Below are 16391 nucleotides of genomic sequence, written 5' to 3' on the forward strand. Positions count from 1 at the left end.
TCCCTGTTTTTCCAGAAATCCTGGTTGGAAGATCCCAGATTTCCTGCTCATTCCCTCCTGATTCCGGGAATTCTTTGGGAAAAACAGGGAATTTATTCAAAGTTTTTTTTTTGCAACCCTACCCTTCACACATGGTTTAGTTTTTGTGTAATATTGATGTGTGTACCCATATCAAGTGTATCAACCTGGACTAAGGGGTAGACATAACATAGTAAACATACCATTTGTCTCTCTCCATTCGTATGATATGTTACGTATGGTATGTATTAATTTGTGGATGTCCATCATCCATTTTAGGATATTTTGTTACTAATTACAATTCATTTGATATGTTACAAATTGCAATTTGTACAATATGTTATGAATTTGCAATACGTTGTGGCTAACATTAGCAAGGTGGCTAGGTAGCTAATTCTAGCATTAGCTAGGCAGCTAGCGTTACCTAGGCTAGGGGTTAGGGTTCGGGGTTAAGGTTAGGGTTAAGGTAAGGGTTAAGGTTAGGAGTTAGGTTACATGTTTAGGGTTAGGGGAAGGGTTAGCTAACCTGCTAAGTAGCTGCAAATTAGTAAGTAGTTGCAAAGTTTCTAAGTTGCTAAAATGCTAAAGTTGTCCTTGATGAGATTCGATGAGATTCGAACATGCAACCTTTGTGTTACCATACCAAACATAACATATCATACTAATTTGAGTGTCCAGGGTTTATGTTTACTATGTCTAGTCTATGAGACCAGGCTGAAGTGTAAGCACACAAATATCAAGTGCATGTACACACCGCATTCAAATTACATGACATAACTTAAACATTCATCCCTGTAGAAGTATGTCATTGATATTTGACACTTGTGATATGAGACCTAAAGTCAGTTCATGAAGGTTAGACTATTTAACATAATGTGTGTTCGTTATGTAATATGCATACTGTAGGAAAGTAATTAGTTCATCATTATCCAGCTAGGTGGTTGAGCTCTAAGGAGCTGCAGCCTAGAGGGCACTGTGTGTACCGTGACTTCTAATACCACACTTAAACAAACAATTAGATATTAGCAAATAAGCTTCCCAGATCCAGAAATCTATCAAACATGATTTAAGATTAAAACACAGACTATGGTAATCAATGCCCTCTGTACACCCTGTCCATTAAGTCTACTGTCTGGAACAGCAGAGCTCAGAGGACAGGAGAGAAGCAGGCAGCCAATGAGCTGAATGGAGTGGCTCTAATGGCTCAGTCTGTCTGGATCAGAACAGAGTTACACTCAGAGGCTCAAAACAGATAATATGGATAAGTTACTGTACAGACACTTACAGAGACAGGAAAAATATAAGGAAGAGAACATGTCTCACACACTCACACACACACACACACACACACACACACACACACTGCAAACAGCATTCAAATTACTTTCATGGATGCAAATACACAAACAGAAGTATGAGACAATAGACAAACTGTCAAGTAGACTTATTCTACTTACTGTTAGCCTTCAGAGCTATGTAGATAGGTAGCTTTCATACATTATGATCACAGAGTTTGTTGTAGTACTCACAGAACTCACAGAGCAACGTTCACTTCAGGCAAAGCGGCTTCACCTGGTCAGGTAATACTTAGGAAAGGGTGTAACTCTAGATCTGTCAAAGAGCCATAGAGGGAGAGGGGGAATGGAGGGAGGGAGAAAGTATGAACTGCAGGTGAACACAATACCTGTTGATTGGCTGGTGGAGTTCAGTAAGGAAATATCCCGGTCACAGAACCTGTTGTTTGGCTGGTGGAGTTCAGTAAGGAAATGTTAGGTTGCTGTCGGTCTTGGGGGAATTCTGGGATAGAGAACAGGACAGAACAGAGTCAGAGAGTTGTGGATGTGCTGTGATGACCCAGAGCCGGCTGCTAACATCTGGAATCTGGTCCAGGTGACCAGAAAGTGGCAGAGAAGGGCGGGGCCAGAGCAAAGGTAGACAGAAAAGTGGCTTAACCTGCTCTGGGAGGGAGGGAGACTGGGAGAGGCTTGGACTGTTTCCCATACAGGGATAAACAAATAGCGCTGGAGGGAGGGAGAGCAAGAGAGGGGGAGGGAGAGCAAGGAGGAAACTAAACTAAACAACACACAACAAACCAGACATATTTTGTTAATAGTCAGAAAATGAGGTATATTCCAGATTGAATATTGTATGTGTATGTATATTACTGTAAATATTGAACACGTTCCCTGTGTATAACCATATATTTTGATACATTGAAAGTTAATATTGTGAAGCTATGTTATACATGTTTTACCTCCTGTTTCAGGAAGTGATGTCACTGAGTACTGCCCCCCCCCCACACACACACACACACCTGGGATATGGATGCCTGATGAAGACCTAAGGGTTGAAACTCTGTTGTAAATAAATATCACCTGGGGGCATGAGCAGCAGTGTGCAGCGTTTTCCTTTCTGTTTCCCATATTACAGATTAATACCAGCTGTAGACTCAGCAGGACTGTGTACCACCTACACACAACACTAAAATACACACGCACACTAGACCAGGGATGGGCAACTTTGATGGGGGTGGGGCCCACAAAAAAATCTAAACTCATCATGAAGGGCCACAGTGGCTGACGGGTCTGCATGACCACATCCAGACCCACGCATGAAGTCAACTTATTTGTGCAATCAATCTATTTCTGCAGTTAAACTACTTAACTCTCTTAAATGCATTATAGCATTAACCAGGGCTGGCTCTAGCCTTTTTGGGGCCCTATGTGACATTTGGTTGAGGGACCCCCACACCTTGTGGGCACACTGTTTTACTGGTCCCGTCCTGGCGGTAGAGTTTAATGTTAATCTCCTGCAATTCTACATACAGTGGCAAGAACAAGTATGTGAACCCTTTGGAATTATCTGGATTTCTGCATAAATTGGTCATAAAATTTTATCTGATCTGTATCTAAGTCACAACAACAGACAAACACAGTCTGTACAAACTAATAACATATCAATTATTGTTTTTTTCTTCTCTATATTGAATATATCATTCTAACAGACAGTACACAGTGTAGGTTGGAAAAAGTATGTGAACCCCTAGGGTAATGACTTCTCCAAATGCTAATTGGAGTCAGGAGTCAGCTAACCTGGAGTACAAACATTGAGACGAGATTGCAGATGTTGGTTAGAGCTGCCCTGCCCTATAAAAAACTCACAAAATTTGAGTTTGCTATTCACAAGAAGCATTGCCTTGTAAACCATGCCTCGAACAAAAGAGATCTCAGAAGACCCAAGATTAAGAATTGCTGACTTGCAATTAGTATCTCTAAAATCCTTGATGTTCATCAGTCCGTGGTAAGACACATTGTCTATAAATGGAGAAAGTTCAGCACTTGCTACTCTTTCTAGGAGTGGCTGTCCTGCAAAGATGACTGCAAGAGCACAGAGCAGAATGCTCAATGAGGTTAAGAAGAATCCTAGAGTGTCAGCTAAAGACTTACAGAAATATCTGGAACATGCAAACATCTCTGTTGACGAGTCTACGATACTTAAAACACTAAACAAGAATGGTGTTCATGGGAGGACTCCACGGAAGAAGCCACTGCTGTCCAAAAAAAAAACATTGCTGCATGTCTGAAGTTCGCAAAAGAGCACCTGGATGTTCCACAGCGCTACTGGCAAAATATTCTGTGGACAGATGAAACTACATTTGAGTTGTTTGGAAGGAGAACACAACACTATGTTTGGAGAAAAAAAGGTACATCACACCAACATCAAAACCTCATCCCAACTGTAAAGTATGGTGGAGGGAGCATCATGGTTTGGGGCTGCTATGTTGCCTCAGGGCCTGGAGAGCTTGCTATCATCGACAGAAAAATTAATTACCAAGTTTATCAAGACATTTTGCAGGAGAATGTAAGACTACCTGAAGCTCAACAGAGGTTGGGTGATGCAACAGGACAACGACCCAAAACACAGAAGTAAATCAACAACAGAATGGCTTCAACAGACAAAAATATGCCTTCTGTAGTGGCCCAGTCAGAGTCCTGACCTCAACCCGATTGAGATGCTGTGGCATGACCTCAAGAGCGGTTCACACCAGACATCCCAAGAATAATGCTGAACTGAAACAGTTTTGTAATGAGGAATGGTCCAAAATTCCTCCTGACCGTTGTGCAGGTCTGATCCGCAACTACAGAAACATTTGGTTGAGGTTATTGCTGCCAAAGGAGGGTCATTCAGTTATCAAAACCAAGGGTTCACTTACTTTTCCCACCCTGCACTGTGAATGTTTACACAGTGTGTTCAATAAAGACATGAAAACGTATCATTGTTTGTGTGTTATTAGTTTGAGCAGACTGTGTTTGTCTATTGTTGTGACTCAGATGAAGATCAGTTCAGATGATGCAGAAGTCCAGGTAATTCCAAAGGGTTCACATACTTTTTCTTGACACTGTATTTTGCCATTCGAGAAAATGTTGCCGTTTTAAAGCAAGTTTTCTTCAATTCTACACATTTCGCCATTGGGCAGAGAGAACATATATACATTTGATGACAAATTTCATCCAATTCAACTAATCATGCAGAGAGAAACATTTAGCAGTTTTGCAGCTAATTTCTTGCAATTTTATACATTTTGTCATCAGGGGATTTTTTGCAATTTAAAGCAAATTTCCTGCAATTCTGTGCATTTCGCATGCTTTTTGCCATGTTCATTTGATATGAGTGAGAGTGACTAACAAAATCAATGGGGGCCACCAGGAGGTCAGGGCACGTGCCCTGCGTGCCCTGTCGGTATTCGGCCGTGATTAATACAAGTTTAGATAGATGGCTAGACTAATTTACCAATCTAAAAATTGTTAGCTGGCATGGGCTAATTGACTGACACAACAAAATAAACTGCTGATGCACAACGAAATTTCGAAATTGCTCTTTTTGTATTCTACTATTCTAACTCTCAACAGCAAGTTGACAGAGATTTCTCGGAAGTAGATTGGGGTGCCTTGTGAGGATCAGGCGAGGAGTGGCTAATCTGCCTTTGCCATCCATACTGTTAGCCAACATACAATCTCTGGAAAATAAGTGGGACGAACAAAAAGCACATATATCCTACCAACGGGACATCTCCAGGCCCTGAGGCAGCAAAGCATTGCTGCTACTCTCTGTTATTATCTATGCATAGTCACTTTAATAACTCTACCTACATATACATATTACCTCGACTAACCGGTGCCTCTGCACATTGACTCTGTACCGGTACCCCCTGTATATAGCCTCACTATTGTTATTTTACTGCTGCTCTTTAATTATTTGTTACTTTCATTTCTTCCTTTTTTTAGGTATTTTCTTAAAACGGCATTGTTGGTTAAGAGCTTGTAAGTAAGCAATTCACTGTAAGGTCTACACCTGTTGTATTCGTTGCATGTGACAAATACAATTTGATTTGATTCAAAGTTGAGACGGAGTTCCTTTATTTATTTTTGTTGGGGACCCATTTTTGGAAATTGATCTGAAGCTATCAGTTAGTTGTCCATCCCTGCACTAGACCAACCAGAACACAATCCTATTCTAGGACAAACATGGTCATATACTACAGAGACAGACTTTGTCCTAGCATGTTCCTGCTCAAGGAAAAACAACACTTCGTAATCTAAAGCAAATTACAACTTGGCAGCTACGCTAACCAGAGACAGAGAGCATTAAGGCTTAGACAACAATACCAGGATGTGTGTACAACACAGATGAACACAGATATTAAAACCAGGGGCTTGGACAGATTCCTGTGTCTTTGTTATGGTTTTTCTGCTTTCTGACAATAGTTCCTTTTTACAACCCACGAAGACCACATATATGTGTGTCAATGTGTACAAAACAGCTGCTATCCTACGTTTTTGTTGTGGTTTGTGCATAGCCTACATCACAGTTTTCTCTGTAAACCCAGAACATGAGCCATCAACAGCTGTTTCAGTGAGACAGACAGACACACGTACACAGACAGGCAGACAGACAGAGACTGAGAGTTAATGATAAACTTAATCATCAGAGTATGACACATCTGATAATTGAATCACTATAACTAGATGTGAGCCTGCTGATTGCATTTCAGCTGCTAGTCCTGCGTTAAATAAAACCCCATACACTCCTGTATATGCCAGTCAATGTTTTATTTTATTACAGAAGTTGGAAACGAGCTGGCATTGGACAGGCAAAAGTTAATCCTTCAGTCAGACAATTTGTAGTCAGTTTTCTTTGGCATCTTCCCCGCTCTGGAGTCCCTTAAGTGGATGGAAGTGGGTGGGTGATTCAATAAAAGTATACATGTTTTGTGCTTAAAATGACAGTAATGTGTGTATCTCTGTGTGCATGTAGGGATCTCCTGCCACACAGCACCAGTAAGTACTATGGTGGCAAATAAGTAGGACAGAAGTAGTAACCCAATGGAATGTATGGTAGCATTGCTAAATCCTCCATTGAAAATCCTCCCCCAACAACAGACCTAATCAAAGACCTTAAGGCACGTAGCCTTTAGTGACCCTTTGTCAAACCTCAAATGAATCTTGTCGCCTCGGAAAATCACAGCAGAAACTCCACAAGTCCATCTGTCTAAAGAATCAAATCCTTTCTAAGTGCTCATGAAGATGTCAGGTCCCTTTACATAACATCTCCAGCCATTCAGTGGAGTTTAATGACCCATACCAATTCTCCAGAATGTGAGAATGGCATCTCTACATCTCATTTGATTGTGTAAGGGTCTCTGTGTGTAAATGAGCTGCCATCTGTGCATGGATCGCTATGTGATCATTTGTCCGCTATAATATATATATATATATATATATATATTTCACCTTTATTTAACCAGGTAGGCTAGTTGAGAACAAGTTCTCATTTACAACTGCGACCTGGCCAAGATAAAGCAAAGCAGTGCGACACATACAACAACACAGAGTTACACATGGAATAAACAAACATACAGTCAATAATACAATAGAAAAAGTCTATATACAATGTGTGCAAATTAGGTAGGATAACAGAGGTAAGGCAATAAATAGGCCATAGTGGCGAAATAATTACAATATAGCAATTAAACACTGGAGTGATAGATGTGCAGAAGATGAGTGTGCAAGTAGAGATACTGGGGTGCAAAGGAGCAAATAAATAACAGTATGGGGATGAGGTAGTTCTCACCCTACATCCTTCTGTTGTCTTTTCCCTGAAGCAAAGTTGTTGTAGGCCTAGTCAGTAGTACCTGTGTCACGTTCTGACCTTAGTTCCTTTGTTTTGTCTTAGTTTTAGTATGGTCAGGGCGTGAGTTGGGGTGGGCAGTCTGTTTGTTTTTCTATTCTGTATTTTGCATTTGGCCTGGTATGGTTCTCAATCAGAGGCAGGTGTCGTTAGTTGTCTCTGATTGAGAATCATACTTAGGTAGCCTTTTCCCACCAGTGTTTGGTGGGTGATTGTTTTCTGTGTCTGTGTGTTCCACACGGAACTGTTTCACTTTTCCTTTCTGTCTTTCTATTTGTTATTTTGTATTTTCGTGTTCAGTGATTTTGTTCATTAAAACATGACGAACACGTACCACGCTGCATATTGGTCCGATCTCTCGTTACAACCTGGATGGGGGAGCGGATGCTGCGGTGGAAATGGTGTTGTAGGGCTCTAATAGTCAACAGGAGCCAAGTGACCCCTGGTAGGTTAAACCTAAACCCTGACTTTCAGAGGTCCTTAAATAACCCACAGCACTTGTTACAGCATCTCTTCACCACATAATGGTTGGGAATGTGTTCCCAATCTTCCTACCTGGTAATATAAAGTTCAACACCAGAGATAAATGTGCTTTTTGCATGGTTTTAGATTGCCTCTTCATCAATGATGTACATGCTTGGATTGTGCTTTTTCACTTTCTACCACTTGTCTGTTTTTAGTCGGCATTCACTCAACTCTTGGTCCCACTTCTGCCACCTCTGGTCTCATCGCCCTCCCACCCCTATGGGAGGGCAGCTCCTGCTCAGCCCAGGCAAAGCTCTTCTCTGTCCTGGAACCCCAATGGTGGAACAAACTTCCTGACATAACAATTCTCACTGTAAGGTGTAATTGCCAAATTTGAGACTCACTAACTCACTATGTATGTTTAATGTTGATACACAATTTATAGAGTATGACATACTCTTATAGATGATTTCTGAAGCAGTCATGCATTGCTTATGAAGCCTTTATGTATGCTATATAAAGCTTTTATAAGTTTGTTTTTGAAGTGGGACCCAACTCGGTCGCACTCACATCCCCTCTCTTTCCCTCTCTCTCTCTCCCCCCACATCCTCCCAACAACTACCCCTCTCTCTTCCCCTCTACCCCCCCTCTCTCTGTCTCCCTCTCTTTATCGCTCTCCCCCTCTCATCAGTCTGTGATTGGAAGTGCGGTATATGTCACAGTGCTATCTCCGGCTGGGTTTTTGAGCCCGCCCAGCAGCCAATCAGGCTGACGAGGGTCTTTGTGAGTGAGTGAGGGTTGATGAACTAACAGCTCTGTTTCGCTGAGTGACCTTTATTGCTGTCATCTATCACTCGGTCCATCCAGACCCTCCTCCCCTCCTCTCCTCTGCTCTCCTCTACAAGGCCAGGGATGCTTACTGATTATGTGTTAACAGGTTTGGTAAAATACAACGGCTATTGTAGTATTAGGTCCCTACCAGGCTTGATTCTACATTTGCAGCCCCAAAGAATGTGCAATACATGCAAGATTCTGTTCAGTATTTGTCGTAACGTGGCTTGGTGATACAGTAAATGGTATTCCACCTTAATCAGCCCCATCTCAGGTGTAGCTGTGGCTACTGTCACTGCAGATGCTCCGCGGAGCCCTTGCAGTGTCTTCTATCTGCTGGTGTGAAATGAGACTTCATAGTGATGAAGTTACTACTGTCCCCCCCCCCCCCCCCCACACCCGACTGTCACCCCCATCAACACACCTGCTGGGACCCAGACAGGAGTCACCCCTCTGCTCTCTCCCTGTCGTTCTCTAGCTCTAACACACTATCTCTCACCCACTCCATATTCCCCCTCTCTGTGGCTCAGAAGCAATTACACTGTAGTCACTACAGAGCATCACTATCTTTGTCCATGCAGACTGTCCAGGGAAGGTTCAGAATGGGCGCGAAGATTAATGTTATTCAGGGAAGTATTGGGCTATGCAAAAATACTACTGTGGGACTAACCTGGCTCTTTCACACTGTCTGTAACTCTGGGAGTAGTGCAGCTAAACGTCCTACAGATGGATTAAATAGAGTGAAAACTCTCCTCTGTTTCATTTCTGCTGAGTCTCCTGCTGCCCTGTAGGAGTCTATAAAAACACTGGGATGCAGGTGAAACCAATCTCCCTCTCTCTAGGACACTTTCTCTTTCACTTTCTTCTCTCTCTGTCTGTCTCTTTCTGTCCCTCTCTCTCTCTCTCTCTCTCTCTCGCTCTCTCGTTTTTCTAGGACAGTCTCTTTCTCCCTCTCTTTCAATTGAACTTTGTCCTCTCTCCCTCGTCCCAGTCTCATTTCTCCCTGCCCTTCTCATTTTCTCTTGGCCTCTGCATTTAATTACATTCAGGTTGCATAACGAAAACCAGGTATAAATATAAACACTAAATAAAACAAGTGCAGAATATACATTTTTCTATGCATTTTAATCCCTCTCACCTTCTTCCAAGATCCCTCTCTATCCCTGTTGCCCTTCTCTCTAGTGACTAGGAAAGGCTCGCTCCTCTCCATACGTCATCAATTTTTAATGGTAACAATGCTAATGTGCCCCTTAGCATGAATATTAAAGAGGAAGACTGCAGTCACCAAGAAGAACTAGGTCCCGCTCTCTCACCACGGAGATACCACGGACCTCTGTCTTGCAGAACTAATGTGATTATTTACTGAAGAGAGAGAGAGGGAGGGGTGGTTGTGAGGGTGAGGAGGGCGTCTCAATTAGAGAAGCATGAAGACCTGATATATGACAGGGAGGAGGCTGAACATGGGATATGTCTGTAAGAGAAACCAGTTACATTGGCTGTACTAACCCTCAGCCCATCTCAAACGTTAACCCCCATCCCCATGCCTTTACACAGCTATTAGCATGTAGTTTGACGTGTATTTCGGTATAGTTGGTGTGCATTGGTAAGTGTGTAGGTAATACAGTACGTACAATAGTTATTTTTTGTGATCATGTGTGCTGTTGTTTGTAATGACACTGACTGAATAATGTGTTGCGCGTTACGGTATGTGCTGTTTTTTGCAATGACACTGACTGAATAATGTGTCGCGCGTTACGGTATGCGCTGTTGTTTGTAATGACACTGACTGAATAATGTGTCGCGCGTTACGGTATGTGCTGTTGTTTGTAATGACACTGACTGAATAATGTGTCGTGTGTCATACGGTATGTGCTGTTGTTTGTAATGACACTGACTGAGTAATGTCCCGCGTGTTACGGTATGTGCTGTTGTTTGTAATGACACTGACTGAGTAATGTGTCGTGTGTTACGGTATGTGCTGTTGTTTGCAATGACACTGACTGAGTAATGTGTCGTGCGTTACGGTATGTGCTGTTGTTTGTAATGACACTGAGTAATGTGTCGTGCGTTACGGTATGTGCTGTTGTTTGTAATGACACTGACTGAGTAATGTGTCGTGTGTCATACGGTATGTGCTGTTGTTTGTAATGACACTGACTGAGTAATGTGTCGTGCGTTACGGTATGTGCTGTTGTTTGTAATGACACTGACTAAGTAATGTGTCGTGCGTTACGGTATGTGCTGTTGTTTGTAATGACACTGACTGAGTAATGTGTCGTGTGTCATACGGTATGTGCTGTTTTTAGACAAGCATGTTAAGCTGTTTTATGCTTTCATAGGTAAACTAAGGCAACGCTTCTAGACCTGGCCTCTGTTTTGTCACCTGGGTAATTATTTATGGAAGTGCATCTCTCTCTCTCTCTCTCTCTCTCTCTCTCTCTCTCTCTCTCTCTCTCTCTCTCTCTCTCTCTCTCTCTCTCTCTCTCTCTCTCTCTCTCTCTCTCTCTCTCTCTCTCTCTCTCTCTCTCTCTCTCTCTCTCTCTCTCTCTCTCTCTCTCTCTCTCTCTCTCTCTCTCTCTCTCTCTCTCTCTCTCTCTCTCTCTCTCTCTCTCTCTCTCTCTCTCTCTCTCTCTCTCTCTCTCTCTCTCTCTCTCACATGCAGAAATGATAAACAACTCTGATCTCAGTATTCTCTTATTCCTGTCCATTTGGTTTTACTCCACACCACTACCCTCCTCTCTTTTCCTCTGTCCTGGATTCAAATGCACTTTCTCTCTCAACCCTTATTTCCTTCTACCGTACACAAAGTTGAAAGGAGTTTTTTTTTGCTTTGTTTGAGTTTTGGTCAAACACAGTTTTTCAGTGCTGCAAAAATGCACTTACCATTGTATGTTCTACATCACTGATGCAAGGTGGCATTTGCAATGCACTGGTGCTCCCATCTCATCTTGTTTCCCCTACTCTCCTCTTACAAGAGTAATGGAGTGTGCTTTTTCTCCATCACTCTGGCCCAGACAGGCACTAAAGAACAAACAGTTTCACATATTTAAGCACACAAATACCCTGAGTCAGAGAGGAGCACATCTATTACATCTGTCTGTCCCTGCCCTGGCCTGGCCGCGTGCCAACGTCCCCTGGCTAGCTCTTATCAGCTCCAGGTGCCCAAGTACTTTACCTCAGTAATACCATCTGGGTGCCAAAAAAACATTACATCAATACAGTGAGTGTCAGTGTGGGTCAGGAGGTGATGAGGTACCTGGAAGCAGGCATCACTGTCTGAGTTGTGGTGGCATAAGTGCCCCCTTCCTCTTTCTTGTTGATTGCGTCATGTGCTCAAAAAACAACCCAGTATTGATAAAGGAGGACAGTCTATTTAGATTTTCTCTGCTCTGACAAATTAATATGGGAAAATAATGGTGTGTCTGATGTTAAAGGGTTGTTCCATTATCCTGTCAGTCTGATCACAGTGTCTGTTTTGCTCCTGATTCTGGCCCATGCAGCTACACACAGACCTGACAACAGACGTTTGCATGAGCAGTAAACAATAGCTTCAAAAGCAGCCTTTTAAAACATATGGGATTGATAGTATTATCTGTCACAGTGACAAACAGAGCGAGAGAAAAACATGAGCACAAGACATACCGTGTGTGTCGAATGAGAGGGACATGATCAGAGAGAAAAAAAGGGAGGGAGACAGAATGATGGAGAGAAAGAAAGAGCTATTGAGTGTGCCTCAACAGTGAGGTGTCCCAGCTCCAGCCCCATTCCCAGCCCCAGCTCCAACCCCATCCCCAGCTCCAACCCCACCCCCAGCTCCAGCTCCAACCCCATCCCCAGCTCCAACCCCACCCCCAGCTCCAGCTCATCCCCTGCTCCAACCCAACCCCAGCTCCAACCCATCCCCAGCCCCAGCTCCAACCCCACCCTCAGCTCCCGCCCATCCCCAGCTCCATTCCCAGCTCCAGCCCCATTCCCAGCCCCAGCTCCAGCCCCATCCCCAGCTCCAGCCCCATCCCCAGCTCCAACACCATCCCCAGCTCCAGCCCATCCCCAGCTCCAGCCCCAGCTCCAACCCCATCTGCAGCCCCATCCCCAGATGCAGCCCCATCCCCAGCTGCAACCCCATCCCCAGCTGCAACCCCATCCCCAGCTCCAGCCCCATTCCCATCCCCAGCTCCAACCCCAGCCCCAGCTCCAGCCCATCCCCAGCTCCAGCCCCAGCCCATCCCCAGCTGCAACCCCATCCCCAGCTTTGGCTCCAACTCCATCCCCAGCTCCAACCCCATCCCCAGCTCTGGCTCCAACCCCATCTCCAGCCCCATCCCCAGCTCCAGCCCCATTCCCATCCCCAGCTCCAACCCCATGCCCAGCTCCAAACCATCCCCAGCACCAGCCCCATCCCCAGCCCATCCCCAGCTCCAACCCCATCCCCAGCTCCAACCCCATCCCCAGCTGCAGCCCCATCCCCAGCTGCAGCCCCATCCCCAGCTCCAGCCCCATTCCCATGCCCAGCTCCAACCCCATCCCCAGCTCCAACCCCATCCCCAGCTCCAACCCCATCCCCAGCTCCAGCTCCAGCCCCATACCCAGCTCCAGCCCCATCCCCAGCCCCATTCCCATCCCCAGCTCCAACCCCATCCCCAGCTGCAGCCCCATCCCCAGCTCCAGCCCATCCCCAGCTCCAGCTCCAACCCCATCCCCAGCTCCAGCCCCATCCCCAGCCCCATTCCCATCCCCAGCTCCAACCCCATCCCCAGCTGCAGCCCCATCCCCAGCTCCAGCTCCAGTAAGTGGTGTCCCGGTGGTCTGGGTCTCACAGTTACCAGAGCATTTCTGTTCCACCAGATAACACTGCTCCTGCTCACGCCAGCCACCAAATGAAGATGAATACACTTAATCGCCTCCGCCAAAACTCTACCCCTATGTATTGACATCTCACTAAATCTAATTCTAACTCAAACCAGTCCAATGGTAGCACCCAACAATTAATACAGTTCAATTACTGGTGGTGTTCTCCTGGAACATATTAACACAATGATAGATGTGGGCCTCACAGTTCTATTGCACTCAGTTATCCAAGAGATTCCTATGTATGTTCCTTGCCTAAAAAAATTGGCAGTATGTGACTCACCGTGTGTGTGTCTGTGTGTGTGCATACAGGGTGTCTAAAGAGCCATATGAGTGTATGGGACAGTCTCATTGTCATGCTCCACTGTTGACCCCTGCCTGCCCTAGCCTGGCTGACACATGACCCGCGTGACTACACAGCAAGTCAAGAAGACTTCGAGAGCTGGGCTGCAGTCCAAATACATTCATTTGACCCCCTCAGTCCTCGCACTTTCCCTCGGGGAATCCCAGTCGCAACCGGATGCGGTTTGATTGCCATCTTAAGTGGAGGTCCAATTCACAAACATTGCCCCCGACGGACCTCGATTTAGGTTGAGGGAGCGAGTGAAGAACTTGGATCAGAGTTGAAGCCAGCATTAGATGTTGTCTAATCATCATAACTGCATGTGGTTTTACTGCAACAGAGTAGCACAACATCCTTCAATTGAAGCAAACATACTAAAGTTGCCACATCTCTCACAAAATCGGATCAAAATTAAATCACTGATAATTGTACGGAAGCAGGAGAACTTATAAATTGGCTACAATAACCACCAACCACCAGTATTTGAATTTCTGAGCGTCAAATTCAAGTTCAAGTAGGCTACTTCAAGCCCCTTGAATTGTTTAAAATTGCAGGTTTAACATGGAACCTAAATGTACTTGTCATGATATTTCATTACCAGATCATAGTGTGAAGTCCACTAGGTTATGTCATTTGTTGAACCAGGTTAAAGGTCGTATTGACTTAGGTTAAGTGTCAAGGTAAGGCTACTCTTTCGGTTAGAAGCATTTGATTTTGAAATTGCATACATTTTGGGGGATTCGTGTGCCCATGAAAACTGTTTTCACCCTGTAATATAAAGAGACGCAGACTTTTAAATAGTTACACTGCATTTACTAAAAACTGTCCGACAGCTCTTACAGGGTTCAAGTTCAATGTCTAATTTAACTGATTAATGCTTAATATATGATATAATAACTTACACTGCCAAAAATGGAAGGACAGAAAGTAATATTTTATGTCACACGATTTTTGACAAATCCATCAACCATGAGAAAGGTTTATACAGGTTTTAAAACAACTCGTAAATTGTATTCAATATAGCTACAGTATGTTTCCCCCTATATCTTAATGTAATGACATTATTACTAATCTGTAATGATATAAGCAGACACACACACACACACACACACACACACGCACGCAAGCACGTACGTGTGTGCGTGTCTCTGCTTATATCATTCCACTGCAGTTCTGTATGAGCCGAACAGACAGACATCCCAGAATCCAGTGTGTCTCAGGGGGAGGTCTCTACTCAAACTACTGACATCTATCTCCCCAAATCCCAGCCTTAAACAATCACTGTCCCTCACAGCAGCACTTTATGCCACTCAAGAGAACTGAGCACACAGACAGAGAGACAGAGATCATACAGACAGCCAGGAGAGGAAATAATACTATATAACATTTGCATCAGGTTCATGCAGTACAGATGGGAGGAAGGGCTCTCCAATCTCCATGCATCATCTCAGCCACTCCTCTGAGGAGTTGAAACCCTCCCCTCTCCTTTCTACTGTCACAGCACAGCATCATGATGATGGAACTTCACACCTGTCTGTTAGGGATGTTATAAGGTGTATGTAAATTTGTACTGTAGATGTTTGAATGGAGCCCCTGTCTGTGAGCAGTATGGTGGTGGGTCGTTGCTCTCCTCAGATCCTTTGGGAGGGAGGGTTAACTGCATGGGGGAGAAGTGATTCAATTGGTCTTTATGATGCAACAGCTCAGATGAGCAGGACTTACGGTATGTGAACAGACGGATTCATTCATCATAGACTGAATCCTCTCATCCTGTTGTTAGACATAATTGCACACAATGCCATGCAACTCTCTCTCTCTCTCACACACACACACACACACACACACAGTTATAGGAGTAATGGCTGGAATGGAACAAATGGACTGTGGTCAAATATGTGGTTATCCATATAGTTGATGTGTTTGATACCATTCAATTTAATTCATTCTAGCCATTACATTGAGCCCGTCCTCCTATAGCCCCTCCCACCGGCCTCCTCTGGAAAACGTGTACCATGTGTCTGTACACAATGGGACAAGTTGCACACTCACCAACTAGCTCTCTGTCTCGTGTCAGAATTAGACGTTCATCCATGTTTCTCAAACATCACATTTCAACTTTGTTACAAACATCAGGCTTAAAACAAAATTCTAAAAAACAACTTTCTATCGTTGGATTAGAACTTGCAACATCATCTCCCAACGTCCTCAGACATGGATGGATGTTGATTACTGACTTGTATCCACACACACACACACACACACATATGCTACATAGAGTTGAGATTCTCCCGGGAGCAAGAGCTGGGATCTGTGTTCCTGTTTAGTGTTTCTGAGAGCATCATTTTGGGGAGGTCTGTCGAGCGTTGGATGAATTAAGAGCTATAAATATTCATGAGTCTCTCCTCCTCTCTCTACCCTCCTGTGAACGCTTAGCCGCCTGTTCAAAAAGCCTTAGATCTCTCCATGAGCTAAGTTCCTCAGGGACGCTGGGTAATATTTACTGGGAAGGAATTTTGACATGTTTATAAGTATTTTCTTCCAGTATGATATTCACATAGAGACTAGGGCATGTCTGCCTCTGGTTAGTGTGGGTGGAGAAGTGGGAGGCTAGAATACAGTCAAACTTTGCACTAGCTCCAACTGAATGGTTTATTATCTTAATCTGTATTGAGATATTGTAGTTTGTTTGAACCCACGA

At 44.1% G+C, this 16391-nt stretch overlaps 1 protein-coding gene across 2 annotated transcripts in view; it reads right to left on the reverse strand.

Annotated features, from left to right (window-relative positions):
• Positions 1 to 1743, reverse strand: part of LOC139409365 (E3 ubiquitin-protein ligase LNX-like) — an 88874-nt gene extending 87131 nt beyond the window's left edge. Inside the window, exon 1 of one of the 2 annotated variants that reach the window (XM_071154404.1) lies at positions 1703 to 1743. The gene's annotated coding sequence lies outside the window, so the exon portion shown is untranslated. Of the gene's footprint in view, positions 1 to 1475; positions 1616 to 1702 lie in introns of those variants that run through there. The other variant, XM_071154403.1, reaches the window with a different exon arrangement.
• Positions 1744 to 16391: the final 14648 nt, after the last annotated feature.

Source organism: Oncorhynchus clarkii, chromosome 5 (assembly GCF_045791955.1).
Source record: "Oncorhynchus clarkii lewisi isolate Uvic-CL-2024 chromosome 5, UVic_Ocla_1.0, whole genome shotgun sequence".
Classification (NCBI taxonomy): Eukaryota; Metazoa; Chordata; class Actinopteri; order Salmoniformes; family Salmonidae; genus Oncorhynchus; species Oncorhynchus clarkii.